A 13,803-nucleotide genomic window follows, 5' to 3' on the forward strand; every position below is an offset into this window, starting at 1 on the left:
TCTGCTGGCTGCAGACCCGCTTGCAATGGAAAAGGACTGTGCAGGCACTGCCATGCACTACATGGCGGGCACCACGTGGTGCCTGCCACGTAGTGCATGACAATGAGGAGGGTACCATAGGTATCCTTCATGTGCACCCCTCCTCCACCCTGGGGGCCGCAACAGGCCCCTAATGCAAGGACTGTGTGCCTTTCCATGGCGGCAACGCCGCAGTGGAAAGCCCATTGACCGGCAGCATACTAATATGGATGGCGTTGTCTCACAGACACCGCCACCATATTCAGGCACTTTTTCCACCGGTCGACGAGTTGACCGGCGGAAAAGTGGCGGATGGTCTTCCCATCCGCTGCGGACACCCCCAGCTTCATAATATGGCGGGGGTCATTCTATTGAGGATGGCGGGCGGATCGCCCCCACTGGGCCAGCGGTGGCTACCGTCGGCACGGTGGGGACGATCCGCCCGCCATCCTAATGGGCCCCTAAGTACAACTAAAAGTCACGGATGAAGTGCTATATTTTATCTTGAATATGTTTTAAGCCTAGTGGGATTCGCAGAACCAGGGTGTGCCAGATCCACCCATGTCTACTTTCTAGGCTTTGAGGAGAATCTGCAAATTCTTTGCATTTTTTTAATCTCATTCAACTAGTTCTGGTTGATCTGACATAGTTCACTGGACTCCTTGCTATTGCGCCGTCCTGCAGCACGAGACAGTAGATTTTTTTTTTAGTGGTTTATGTTTTTTGGGGAGCCAAAATATTTTGTACCTGTGCATTGAATATAAGACAGTAAGAACCACAGAAGAGGAATTCAGAGGGAGCACAAAAAACAAAATTAAAAATTGGATGATCGTACAGAGTGTTGCAAGTCACCAGCAGAATCAATTGTTTTGGCATTTTTCACCATTTCACTTCCTCAAACAAATTGACTTGCACTTTGCTTCTGATGATGCTGAGCTAGGGCAACCAAGGGAAATAGCAAAAGCCTCTTAATACTTTCCATTATCAGCACAGTTGCCTTGAGATATCTTGCAAGAAAAGTAGGAGGAAATTGATCCCTCCTGTGCAATTATGGAACTGCATTATTTGGTTTGTCATTAAGTCATCACTTGCGGTTAACAAAGTCGCACCACTCAAAATAATCAAGTCCTCCTACATCTAAAGACCAGTTAAAAGTTTTCTTTTTATTTCATCCTTAATTCATTTGTCACATTTTTTGGTTCTATGTAACCGGTAATATACAACTAGTCGTTTTTTACAAAAAAAAAACGAAAAAAAATGTTTTTTCCAAACACACAAAAATAGCTCTTTTCTTTTTTAAGTTAAAGAAAATTTTATTCGATAATGACAAAAGAAAATCCAGGTGTCAAAACAAAATACATTGGAATAATAATGTAAAGACTATTAGCAGAATAAAACAATCATACATAGCAAATATTGTAAGAGGGTAAATCTGGGTACTAGATAAAAGAAAAAGGAAAAGGTAAAGGGAAAATATGTTAAGCATTAAACATGAGAAGCATAAAAAACATTCGAAAGGAATAAAAAAAGAAAGTGATACAATGAAGAAAAAGCGGAATGCATCGGGCAATTAAGGAGGTTTGAGAACTTCTTGCTGTGAAGGTGAAGGGCGAAACGAGCGTTTAGTACATGAGTCCAAATAAAGAGTAACAGGTAGCCATAAGTCCATGCGTTTTGTAGCCATACATGCTGGAAAAACATAAGCAGTGTCAAGCCTATGATTATGGCAGACATTGAACCACCACGCCTTGAAGGAAATATTGGAGAAGTCCTTCCAGTTGACCGTTATTTGTTGAAAGGCGGCGGCTAGCAGCAAATCGACAATCTGAGGCTTTAGGTCAACATTATCCCAGCAAGGGGAAAGGCTGCCCATGAAAACGTGTGTGTGAGAAAAGGGGATAGAAGTGTGGAAAATCAAATTAATTTGAGCCCAAACCTGTAACCAAAAACTATGGACATGAGTGCATAAAAATAACATGTGAAATAAAGTAGCTTGTGGGGATGAACAGGACCAGCATGTGTGGGGAGTGGTAGGGAAGCGTTTGTGGAGATCATTGGGTGTGAGGAGAAGTCTATTATAAATAAAAAACAAAGTCTGTGTAAGGGTTGCTGCTCTCGAGGATTTACGAATCTTGGTCCAAATTTTATCCCAAAAGGAAACTTCGTCAGACACGGTCGCTCCCACGCTCCCTGGCTCCAGTGGTATCGTTACTCCCTCCATTAACCTCTGACCATCTGTGTGCTTGTAATTGAATTGCGCATTTGCATTAGCGCTTGTGATTGTGCATTTACTTTAGCGCTTGTGATTTCCTCTTCAGTCTGCTTACTCTCTGCCACGCATAACGCTACAGCGTTCAGGTATTTAGCAGCATAGTATCGTTTTTGCCATATAATCAGCGCGACGGAACGGAGCTGCGCTCTATCTATTAACATAGAAGCTACCTGTTTAAATGCCCTTGTGAACTTTTTCAGTGCCCCAGCCTCACTCGACTTTTTACCTCCTCCATCTTGTTTGTTGTTGTCTCCCTGAGCCCTTCCTCCTCGCAACGCTCCCGCCTCCCTGCTGCCCCTCCCACCCACTGACCCTTACTGTAGACCCCGTAGAAAGGACAACTGTGACCGCCCTGACTTCGTCAGACACGGTCGCTCCCACGCTCCCTGGCTCCAGTGGTATCGTTACTCCCTCCATTAACCTCTGACCATCTGTGTGCTTGTAATTGAATTGCGCATTTGCATTAGCGCTTGTGATTGTGCATTTACTTTAGCGCTTGTGATTTCCTCTTCAGTCTGCTTACTCTGTGCCACGCATAACGCTACAGCGTTTCAGGTATTTAGCAGCATAGTATCGTTTTTGCCATATAATCAGCGCGACGGAACGGAGCTGCGCTCTATCTATTACCATAGAAGCTACCTGTTTAAATGCGCTTGTGAACTTTTTCAGTGCCCCAGCCTCACTCGACTTTTTACCTCCTCCATCTTGTTTGTTGTTGTCTCCCTGAGCCCTTCCTCCTCGCAACGCTCCCGCCTCCCTGCTGCCCCTCCCACCCACTGACCCTTACTGTAGACCCCGTAGAAAGGACAACTGTGACCGCCCTGACTTCGTCAGACACGGTCGCTCCCACGCTCCCTGGCTCCAGTGGTATCGTTACTCCCTCCATTAACCTCTGACCATCTGTGTGCTTGTAATTGAATTGCGCATTTGCATTAGCGCTTGTGATTGTGCATTTACTTTAGCGCTTGTGATTTCCTCTTCAGTCTGCTTACTCTGTGCCACGCATAACGCTACAGCATTTCAGGTATTTAGCAGCATAGTATCGTTTTTGCCATATAATCAGCGCGACGGAACGGAGCTGCGCTCTATCTATTAACATAGAAGCTACCTGTTTAAATGCGCTTGTGAACTTTTTCAGTGCCCCAGCCTCACTCGACTTTTTACCTCCTCCATCTTGTTTGTTGTTGTCTCCCTGAGCCCTTCCTCCTCGCAACGCTCCCGCCTCCCTGCTGCCCCTCCCACCCACTGACCCTTACTGTAGACCCCGTAGAAAGGACAACTGTGACCGCCCTGACTTCGTCAGACACGGTCGCTCCCACGCTCCCTGGCTCCAGTGGTATCGTTACTCCCTCCATTAACCTCTGACCATCTGTGTGCTTGTAATTGAATTGCGCATTTGCATTAGCGCTTGTGATTGTGCATTTACTTTAGCGCTTGTGATTTCCTCTTCAGTCTGCTTACTCTGTGCCACGCATAACGCTACAGCGTTTCAGGTATTTAGCAGCATAGTATCGTTTTTGCCAAATAATCAGCGCGACGGAACGGAGCTGCGCTCTATCTAATAACATAGAAGCTACCTGTTTAAATGCGCTTGTGAACTTTTTCAGTGCCCCAGCCTCATTCGACTTTTTACCTCCTCCATCTTGTTTGCTGTTGTCTCCCTGAGCCCTTCCTCCTCGCAACGCTCCCGCCTCCCTGCTGCCCCTCCCACCCACTGACCCTTACTGTAGACCCCGTAGAAAGGACAACTGTGACCGCCCTGACTTCGTCAGACACGGTCGCTCCCACGCTCCCTGGCTCCAGTGGTATCGTTACTCCCTCCATTAACCTCTGACCATCTGTGTGCTTGTAATTGAATTGCGCATTTGCATTAGCGCTTGTGATTGTGCATTTACTTTAGCGCTTGTGATTTCCTCTTCAGTCTGCTTACTCTGTGCCACGCATAACGCTACAGCGTTTCAGGTATTTAGCAGCATAGTATCTTTTTGCCATATAATCAGCGCGACGGAACGGAGCTGCGCTCTATCTATTAACATAGAAGCTACCTGTTTAAATGCGCTTGTGAACTTTTTCAGTGCCCCAGCCTCACTCGACTTTTCACCTCCTCCATCTTGTTTGTTGTTGTCTCCCTGAGCCCTTCCTCCTCGCAACGCTCCCGCCTCCCTGCTGCCCCTCCCACGCCCCTCCCCCCCTCAAGGCTCTTAAATGACAGATGTGCCCACGCGCAGCGTCCACGCGCTACGGCCACGCCGAAGGTGCGCCAAAGGTAAGCCCGTCTACGCCCGTCCGCGCCTGGACCGCGCCCAGCGCCAGAGCCCCTGGTCCTCGTAAAGTCCACCCCTCCCGCATTACTTACGATGCCACCACCCTCCTAGCCCTCAACCCCGGCCGCTCCCTCAACTGCGTCCAAGCTGCTCCTGGACACACCCATGGACCCTTTTCCTGCTACTCCTGCAAGTTCGACGGCACCAAGAACAACTCCTCATCTACGAACTCACAACAGATATCCGATCCCAACCACCTACAATGCATCCTGCTCAACACCCGCTCGGTCCACAGACACGCCATTGACCTCTGGAATCTACTCGACACCATCTCTCCGGACGCCGCCTTCCTAACAGAAACATGGATGAATGCCTCTTCAGCCCCAGACATCACCATCGCCATCCCGGAAGGCTATAAGATCATTCGCAAGGACCATACCGGCCACATAGGAGGAGGCATCGCTATCGTCCATAAGAAATCCTTCCGCATCTCAACCAGCTCAGACGTCAATCTCGCCAACTCTGAACACCTTCACTTCCAGATCCACATCGACCCCAAGACCACACTCAGAGGCACCCTCCTTTACAGGCCATCTGGACCCTGCGCACAATTTAGTGAAGACATCACAGACTTCATCACTCCACACGCGCTCCCCTCCGAGGACTACATCCTTTTGGGAGACCTCAACTTTCACCTTGAAAAGAACAACGACCGCAACCCCACCACCCTTTTGGACAACCTCGCAAACCTCGGACTTAAACAACTTGTCACTACCCCCACCCACATCGCAGGTCACACACTCGACCCTATCTTCACCTCCAGCAAGCATGTTTCCTTCAGCCACACCACAGCTCTCCTTTGGACTGACCACAGCTGCGTTCACTTCACCTACAACAAGCCCACATCCAACAACCACCCTCAACCCACCCTGCAAAGAAACTGGAACAAAATCACCATCAACCAGATCTCCTCATCGCTTCTTCAAAAGCACCCCGCCCATTCCTCAAACCCAGACCAAGCAGCCACCAACCTCACCCAATGGTTATCCAACAGCGCCGACATCCTAGCACCACTGAAAAAACGACAAATCATACTAGGCAGCAAAAAGGCCTCCTGGTTCAACGATGACCTTAAGAAATCGAAGAAACTCTGTCGCTCCCTCGAGAAGGCCTGGAAAAAAGACCCAACCACCAGCACCAAGGACGCCTTCAAAAACGCCACCCGCATACACCACCAACTAATCCGAAATGCCAAGAAAGCAGCCTTCAAAGACCGTCTAGATAACAACGCCCATAACAGCAAGGAATTATTCAACATCGTCAAGGAATTTACCAACCCCTCAGCCAACTCCAACGACATCACCCCCTCACAAGCCCTCTGCGACTCCCTAGCCTCATTCTTCCACAACAAAATTGCAGACATCCACAACAGCTTCGACAACCAACCCCGAGACCAACCCACCCAATCCCCTGCAGGACCCCCACCCCCCCTGATCATCCTCAATGACTGGAAGCCAATCTCCACTGAGGACACCGTCCGTCTGATGAACTCTATCCACTCAGGATCCCCCACTGACCCTTGCCCTCACCACATCTTTAACAAAGCAGACTCCATTATTGCACCGCACCTCCGAGACGTCATCAACTGCTCCCTCAACTCCGCAACCTTCCCGGAAAGCTGGAAACATGCCGAACTCAGCGCCCTCCTGAAGAAACCCACAGCGGACCCCACCGAACTCAAAAACTATCGCCCTATCTCACTCCTTCCATTCCCGGCCAAAGTCATCGAGAAAGCTGTCAACAACCAGCTCGCCGCATTCCTCGAAACCAACAAATCCTTCGACCCCTCACAGTCCGGCTTCCGAGCCAAGCACAGCACCGAAACCGCCCTCATCGCAGCAACAGACGACATCCGAACTCTACTGGACAATGGAGACACAGTCGCCCTCATCCTCCTCGACCTCTCCGCAGCCTTCGACACGGTCTGTCATAGCACCCTTTTACAACGCCTCAGAAACATCGGAATCCAAGGAAGAGCACTGGAATGGATCACCTCGTTCCTCTCCGGAAGAACCCAGAGAGTCCGCCTTCCACCATTCAAGTCAGAGGCCACTGAAGTCATCTGCGGCGTACCTCAAGGGTCCTCACTCAGTCCCACCCTCTTCGATGTTTACATGAGCCCCCTCGCGGCCATCGCGCGCCAACATAACCTCAACATCATCTCCTACGCCGACGACACTCAACTGATCCTATCACTCACCAGAGACCCTAACACGGCCAAAACCAACCTACACGAAGGAATGAAAGAAGTAGCCGAATGGATGAAGCACAGCCGTCTGAAACTGAACTCTGACAAAACAGAAGTCCTCATCTTAGGTACCTCCCCCTCCGCCTGGGACGACTCTTGGTGGCCAGAGGCCCTTGGAAAAGCACCCACCCCGACGGACCACGCACGGAACCTGGACGTCATCCTGGATTCCTCACTCTCGATGAACAGACAAGTCAACGCCGTTTCTTCATCCTGCTTCAACATTCTTCGCATGCTCAAAAAAACATTTCGCTGGATCCCTACCGAAACTAGATAAACAGTCATCCGCGCTCTGATCACGAGCCGTCTGGACTACGGAAACACCCTCTACGCCGGCACCACCGCAAAACTCCAGAAAAAACTACAACGCATCCAGAACGCCTCAGCCAGGCTCATATTAGACATCCCGCGTAAAGAACACATCTCTGATCACCTGAAAAACCTCCACTGGCTCCCCGTCAATAAGAGGATCACTTTCCGGCTCCTAACCCACGCACACAAAGCACTCTACGAAATCGGACCCGAATGTCTCAACACAAGACTATCCTTCTACACCCCCTCCCGCCAGCTACGATCCTCCAACCAAGCCCTTGCCACTGTACCTCGCATCAACGAAACCACCATGGGAGGTAGATCCTTCTCCTATCTAGCAGCTAAAACTTGGAACTCACTTCCCACTCACCTTCGCCTCACTCAGAACCACCTAGCATTCAGAAAGCAACTCAAAACGTGGATATTCGACAAGTAACTCCCTACCCTTCTTCAAGCGCCTTGAGACCCTCTGGGTATGTAGCGCGCTATACAAATCTTTTGACTTGACTTGACTTGACTTGACCAAGCTACAGACAAGTCGTGCTCCCAGCATTCCTCCACTTTGGATTTAAGTCTGGGAGACTCACCGGTGTGGAGGTACTTGTAGATAGCAGCAGCTTTTGGCATAGTGCGTAGAAAGGAGTGAAGTGAGGAAGGGAGAGTGGATGAAGTAGGGGGAGGGCATAGCTGAGAGAGGCAATTGTATTGTGTTAGGACTGTATCCTTAAGCACTTGGTAATTGCGAACAAAGGAGGCGGGTAAGTTATAAAGGGGGCGGAGAGTATGGAAAGGTAAGAAAGAGGAGCCAGAGAAGAGTTGAGAAATCCACTGTAAACCTCTGTTATGCCATGTTTTCCAAAAAAAGGGTCTATTTCGAATGAGTAAGGAAGTGTTATGCCAGATGGGGGAGGAAAGAAAGGCAGCAATGGTTGTGGGAGGAGAATGAGAAGAAGATAGAAGCAAATTGGCAGCAAATTTATGGATAGGAGTGGAGATAGAAACGGGTTTACGGGAGAAGGAAAGATATTCGGCAAAGGAAAAAGGGGAGAGAAGAAGACGTTCAAATTTAGTCCATAAAGGACAGGGGGCGCCAGGATCCTGTAACATAAAAGAGGCTTGTCGTAGTTGGAATGCTTTATGGTAAGTAAGAAAATCAGGAAAATTAACCCCACCTTCTGATTTAGGACGGATCAGACGGAGTAGAGACATTCGAGGTTTCTTTTTATTCCAAAGGAAGGACGTTAGAGTAGAATTAATCTTTTTGAAAAATTTAGAAGGGATGGGGAATGGAATGTTAGAGAGAGTGTATAGGACAATGGAAGACAGCATCATTTTAATGGTATCAAGGCGACCCCACCAGGATAAATAAAGAGGGTGCCATTTGGATGTGAGATCTGCCAATTTTTGGATGCATTTGGACATACAGAGGGAAATAGTATCTGGGATGGTGGGGGTGATGTGCATCCCAAGGTATTTAATGTTAGAGGGTTTTCATGTGAAGTTAGAGGCTGCAAAATCAGGTTTAAATGTAAATTTAGTTAAAGGAAGGATCTCACATTTATCGTTGTTAAGTTTATAGCCAGATATTTGGGAATAGGCACGGACTTCAGTAAGGAAGGCAGGAATTGAAACAGTGGGGTTGGAAACAAAGAGAAGGATGTCATCTGCGTATGCGGCTAATTTGATGTGGGAGTCAGAGTTGGAAACCTTGGATGGAGGGGTTCTGACGGAGCTTGGAAAGAAAAGGTTCTAGGGCCAAATTAAAGAGGAAGGGAGACAAGGGGCATCCTTGACGAACGCCTCTTTTCAAATCGAAAAAAAGAGGATATTTGACCATTGGCACAAACCGCTGCACGTGGGTTAGAATAAAGTAGCAAAATTAGAGATATGAAAACAGGACCAAAGCCAAACCAACGGAGGGTATGAAAAAGATAGGCCCACTCAACCCTATCAAACGCCTTTTCAGCATCCAGGGCAATAGCCGCGAGGGGATGGGGCAAAAGGCGAGATTTAGAGAGAATATTGAAGAGGAGTCTGGTGTTGTCAGTAATGAAGCGACCTTTAACAAAGCCCGACTGTTCTTCGCCCAAAAGGTCTGGGAGAAGAAGATCGAGACGGGCCGCAAGAGACTTCGCAAATATTTTATAGTCAATATTGACCAAAGAGATTGGCCTGTAGTTTTTACAGTGTTGAGGATCCTTCCCCTCCTTGGGTATGAGGCAAATATGCGCATCTGAAAAAGAGCCTGAGGAGGAACCCAAGGTGAGGAAAGTGCCAATGAGGGAATGAAGTTTTGGGATAAGAAGCTTTGAAAAGTGAAGAAAAAATTCTACAGTGAAGCCGTCTGGGCCAGGAGCCTTATCTTTTTGGAGAGTTTGAAGTACCTTGAGCAATTCTTGTTGGGATATGTCAAGCTCTAAGTGAGAGAGGTCGAGTGGGAAGTGGGCTGGTTTTTGAATAGTAGAAAAAAAATTGTCTAAGGATTGGGAAGAGGCCTGGGTTTCAGAAGAGTATAGGGTTTTGTAAAAGGTGGAAAATTCAGTGAGGATATCTGCGTCTGTGTGCTTGAGAGTGGAGGTAGCGTCATAGACTGATTCAATATTCAACTTGTTTTGTCTAACTTTTAAATAATTAGCCAAAATTTTACCAGCCTTATTTTTGCCCCCATAGAACTTGGCACTTGATTTCAATAGATACAAGGATGCATCGTCCGTGGATTTTTTGTTAAATTTCATTTTAGCATTAATCAAGGCGGTTAGACTTTCCTGCGAACGAGAAGTAAAATAAGAATGCTCCAATTTCTTAATATCCAGAAGGATAGCCTTTGTGAAGTTGCGAGCGGCTTTCCGTTTTTTTGCAACAAAGCCAATTATAAAGTCTCTCACTGCCGCCTTAAAGGCATCCCAAATGGTGTGCTTGGCGACAGGGGAATTATCATTCAAGGAGAAAAATTCATCTGAGAAAGTAATGAAGGAGGCGGTAAATTTAGGGTCTAAGAGAAGAGAGTTGTTAAAGCGCCAACGTTTAGGACCAACTTATTTGGGTAAAATGTCCAATTGAACTAAAGTTTGGGCGTGGTCAGAAAGTAAAATCGGGCCAATTTCAGCATGGGTGAGAGTTTGAACAATGTTGTGGGACACGAAAACTGTAATCAATCCTGGATTGGGAATGATGGCATGGAGAATAAAAAGTAAATTCTTGAAGTTGTGGGTTACATAGACGCCAGGCGTCAGTAAGCTTATGCTGGGAGATGGTTTGAAGAAAGGATTTATGTGACTTATTAGGAATGAAGTGTGCCTTGGAATTTCTGTCCAAAAAGGGGTCTAGGGGCTGGTTGCAGTCACCTGCTAAAATGAAATTGTCTTCAATAAATCTGGTAATGTGCTGGGAAAATGAATGCCAAAAAGTGGGATCACCGGTAGTAGGTGCATAAACATTTAGAAGAGAAATTGGAACATTCTTGACAGAAAGCCTAGCATATGTCCAACGGCCGTCAGCATCCGATTACTGAGCGAGCAAGGAGTGAGTAAGAGCTTTATGACATAGAATGGCCACACCATTACGTTTACCATCCCCAGGAGAATAGTAAACATCGCCCACCCAATTTCTTTTCAGTTTAACAGATTCTTCAGCAGATAGGTGGGTTTCTTGTAAAAAAGCAATATCCACATTCAATCGTGCAAGGTGAGATAGGATTCTCTGTCTTTTGATGGGAGAATTAATGCCTTTAACATTCCAAGTAATTACTTTCAAAGACATATCATAAGAATAAAAAGGAAAATATCAACATGAAGAAAAAAGATGCGAAAAGAACCCAGAGGAGAAGAAAAGTCCAAAAGAATATGAAAGTCTATAAAAATCATTACAAAATAAGGTTGAAAGGAAGAATGAAGGAAAGGGAGAGAGAGTAGAAAAGTAAGAGTGAAGAACTGTTGACTTAAGAAGAATAAGAAGGTAGTCCAGAGAATAGAGAAAGTGATGGGAAGAAGTTTATAACAGAAGAATTGTCGAAAAACAAGAAAAGAAGACACCTGTGGAACAAGGAAAACTAGTGTAGATAAAAGAAAAAAAGGTACAAAAAGGGAAGCGACCATCAGGGAGAAAAGGGAAAACATACTTACGGAGGGCAAAAAGGAGGAGGGATGATCACCAAGGAGAGGAGACGAGGAGAGAGGAGTGAGGGGGGAGCGCCAACTTGAGGAGGCAGAGCATCCAATGTAAGCGAACCAACAAGTCGAGGGGTGAACGCAATACAAGTCGTGGAACCTGCAAGGAAGAAAAACAAAAAGGAATAACGTGAATAAGAGAAGGAAACAAAACAATGGCGCGTAACGAAAGAGTATATAATAGACACTAATGAAGATTACTTGTCCATCCAACAGGGATGTAAGAGAGATAGGAAGGAGTCAAAAAGGAACATAGAAACTGAAGATGCTGGGAAGCCCAGGAAAGGCAAACAACAAAACAGCGAACATCAAACATGAAACATGTAATTTGAGTAGGACAATAAAGTCATATGAAACAAGATTCACGGAGGAAAAGCTGATGAGGAGCCAGAGAAGTCCATGTCAGACGACTGTGCAGCGTTCAAAAAACTTCGGAGACAAACAGGATCCTCGTAGGTCGTGGTCTTGTTGTTGTGAGTAACTCTGAACAGGCAAGGATGAAAAAGGCCGTATCTGGCTCCAATAGCACGAAGCTCTGGTCGCATATCTAAAAAGGCTTTGCGGCGGCTGGCTGTAGTTTTGGCATAATCCTGTGCAAAGAAGAGATTGGATCCTGACCATTGGAGACGAGGTGAGGCACGAGCCGCTGAGATGACTTTGAGAAGGTCAGTGTATTCTAAGAACTACATGATGACACCTCTCGGCCGTGAAGAGGGAGAGGGAGTAGAAGGGAGGGGGCCCAGCCTATGTGCACGCTGGATGTTAAGCGTAGTACCCTCAGGCAGATGAAGAAGTTTGGGTAAAAATGATTTGAAGAAGGCGATGGGATCAGTCCCTTCACAATTCTCTGCCAGGCCGTAGAGACGGAGATTGTTGCGTCTGTTTCGGCTCTCCAATTCTTCAACTTGCTTTTGAAGAGAGGAAATCTGAGACTGCATGTGTGAGACCTTGGAGGACGACTCTTGCAGAGAAGTCAAAGAATGTTCCACTGTTGTCACCCTGGCATCCATCTGAGACCAGTTATCGGTAAGAACCTGCAACTTAGAATTAGTTTCTTCCATGAAAGGTCTGAGGGCACGAATTTCCTCCAGCAAAAGCTCCATGGAGACAGTCGAAGTGGATCCTGTTGGTGATGGAGGATCTTTTTTAAGGCGTTTCGTCGTGACTTTCCCTGGAGGCTGGGCAGGCCGTTCCATGCTAGACTGCGACATCTGAGTGACGAGCGCCTGAGAAGCCTCGAGGTGTGCCAGTGCAGAGAAAACTTTTGAGTTTTTAATGAATACACGACGTGGAGTTTTAGGAGTGCGAGAAATTGCCTTTCTTTCCATAAAAAAGAGTTATTGGTAAGGAGAAATAAAGTTCAGTAGTAGTCACTGCGAGCCTACAGACAGGTACAAGTGTGCGCAGGAGCTCTTGACAGGAGGAAGGCACCCAAATTTCCAAAAAATGAAAATAAGGAAAAGAAGGCTATCTGCGCAGAATTCAGGAACGCCAAGGGTATAGGCAGATGAATGGAGCAGCATTCGAGTCGTTGGAGTAGTTAATACATTGATGATGGAAGCAGAGAAACATCACTACGCTCAGGTATAGAAGAATGGCACATTGTGGTGCAGGAGAGGTCCATCTGGAAAGGAACATTATAAGTGCGAGGAGAGCATGTAGAGAAAAACGTGCAGAAACAATGCGCAAAACAGCTCCAAGTTGTAAATATCTATGAGAATAAAAGCGTGAGGAAATGAAACGCTCTTAGTAGAGAGTAGGCTGCAACTGCGTGTGCATGCAGGTTGCCTGAGGTAAGAGGAACAACAGTTGCCTAAAATGGCCGCCCAGGTCATTAAGACGTGAGTGAAACTTGCTTAAACTCACTTAAAAAGTGTCAGGAACTAAAGTCCTACAGCGGTGGTGCCAAGATGTAGAAATTGTCTCACCAGGAGTAGCTGTAGGCATGAGGGGCTCTGTGGCGGGCTCGCATGTTTCCGGAGCGGGTGCGCCGTAGTTCGCGGTGACAGGATCCAAGATGGCGGACGCGACTATCCCACAGCCGCGTCCGCTACAAAGTAGCAAAAATGACCATTCCGCTGCTTGTTTATTATCGCCTCCAGGAGCCCGCTGGTGTCGTTGGTCTCCGGTCCACGAAAATCCGCTTTGCAGGCAGTGGTGAGGTCAAATGTGGAGCGAAAACCCCTTTCGACTCGGAGCGCTCACATTAGAGCCGCCGTCCTCGCCGGGCGCCAAGCCACGCCCCCAAAATAGCTCTTTTCTACGCCAACTTTATTGGTATAAATGGAATAGAAAGGTATGTTATTTATTTTGCGTGCGAGACTGCAAGTCAGACTTACAGGCCATGGATGAAGGAGCAGGAGACCGCATCCAACATGCTGCCGGAGCCCACCTGCTGCACACAGCCAGAGTCCGTGTGCAGCCTGCCCTGCGAAGAGGTGGGTTGGCCACGAGGCCTCGCCT

Source organism: Lissotriton vulgaris, chromosome 1_1 (genome assembly GCF_964263255.1).
Source record: "Lissotriton vulgaris chromosome 1_1, aLisVul1.2, whole genome shotgun sequence".
Classification (NCBI taxonomy): domain Eukaryota; kingdom Metazoa; phylum Chordata; class Amphibia; order Caudata; family Salamandridae; genus Lissotriton; species Lissotriton vulgaris.